Here is a 1972-nt window from a genome sequence, read left to right as displayed (position 1 = left end):
ATCTCGTTGTTTCTTCCTCAGCTGAGTCCTTTATGGACATCCCCGTCTGAGTCTGGATTTTTTATCCGATGTATCCTTTGTGGATAGTTTTGCTGTATTGGCATATTCCCCAATACATGCATCTTTGCGTTAGCTCGAGTCTTTCCATCGATTTATTTTCGTGGAATCCCTTCGTGTCTCCCAACAAGTTTTCAAGTCGTGACCTTCTCATGTATTTTTACCTTATTTCCCCCAGAGTCTTTGTCTCCCTAGTGAGTGTGTTACTCCTATGGATCTTCAGTTCCCCCCGATTTCTTTTCCTTTGTGGCAATTATTCACCATGAAGATTTCATTTTGCATGCATACATTTGCATCATGAGGTCTCTTAGGGACCAAAATTCATCTCTTTGCTATTATTTAAGCTCATTCTATCTCGTCGAGACGAAGATTTTTGAAATTCTGGTATCAGATATGAGATGTCGAAGGTAATGTCACGACACTAATATCTGAATAATGCAAACAGAATAAAGATAAAGAATAGTAATGCAAGAGACACAAGCAATTGTTTACCCAGTTCCGTGCAACTCACCTACGTCTGGGGGCTACCAAGCCAGGAAGGAAATCCACTAAATAGAATCAGTTCAAAGACTCTCAGTACACTCCACAAGTTACAGTCTTTTTCACCTAATCTCTACCCGTGTGACTTCTACCTAAGAACTCTTAGATATGAGAACTCACTCACTCCCCCTCTATCACACCTGTGATATTAAACAACAATTACTTATGAAAAGAAGATACTCTTCAAAGACACACACTTGATCTTACTTAGCAGCTTCAACCAAGTAGACACACACTTGATCTTACTTAACAACTTCAATCAAGTAGACACACACTCATGCTTAAAAGCTTTGAGTGACATTACAACTCACAAATCAGACCAATTCAATCATCTATGGATGAATTGAATGGCTTACAAGTCACACGACCACACAAGACACAAACCCTTATTTACTCTCAATATTTCTCTCAGTATTGGTTGTGTATCAAATCAGGTTTTCCATGTCCTTTTTATAGAAGCTTTCAGCTGGGCTTGGACATCATAAAACCCTAAAACTATTTTCCATTCAAATCTTCTCATGACAGCTGATTAGATCTCTTTGGAAAATAAGTAAATCAGGTTGTAATTAATGATCGAATGCGTTTGCAAATTAGGTCTTCAATCATACATAGATTACCATTAAAAGCGCAATCACATAACACATAACATTCACCCTGAATGTTTTGTGTACAGATGTCATGACATCGGGTCTGACATCCTGGAACAATCCTGCATAATTCGATTTTAAATATCCAACAGGTACATCATATCAGATGTCATGACATCGGGTATGACATCCTGAAACAATCCTGCATAATCCATTTTAAATCTCCAGCAGGTACAAGATATCTTATGTTAAGACATCACATGCAACATGTGAACACTCTTTGTTTTACCATAATTGCTGCCAACACTTAGAACCAACAAACTCCCCCTTTGGCAAATTTTGGCTAAAACATATATCTGTCCATTTTGTTCACAAGAAAAAACATCAGCAGTTAAACATCATAACAGTGTTTAAGGAGAAGCAGAAGCAAAAAGAATTACTAGTTATAATAGAAACTAGTAAAACACACAAACGCACATGGGTACTTCTTCTCCCCCTAAGTCTGTACAACACAGACATCTCCTTCAGCAATAATAGCACCTGTAATAACAACACCTGTAACAATCAGAGTCACCCTCTGACATCTGCTTCAACATCACCTGTGCACCACATCAAACATCTCCTTCAACATCTGTAAACAGAACAACATTCTGTCTTACATCAAACACATCTCCTTCAATAATAGTTGTTCATCTGTTTAGCTACACCAACACATATATCTCCATACAACTCCACATATTTAACTGCTCCACATAATCACTTCTCCCCCTTTTTAGTCAAAATAGACC

The sequence above is a fragment of the Lathyrus oleraceus genome, chromosome 2 (genome assembly GCF_024323335.1).
Source record: "Lathyrus oleraceus cultivar Zhongwan6 chromosome 2, CAAS_Psat_ZW6_1.0, whole genome shotgun sequence".
Classification (NCBI taxonomy): domain Eukaryota; kingdom Viridiplantae; phylum Streptophyta; class Magnoliopsida; order Fabales; family Fabaceae; genus Lathyrus; species Lathyrus oleraceus.
The sequence above is the reverse complement of the archived record's forward strand: the minus strand, read 5'-3'. Positions refer to the sequence as shown.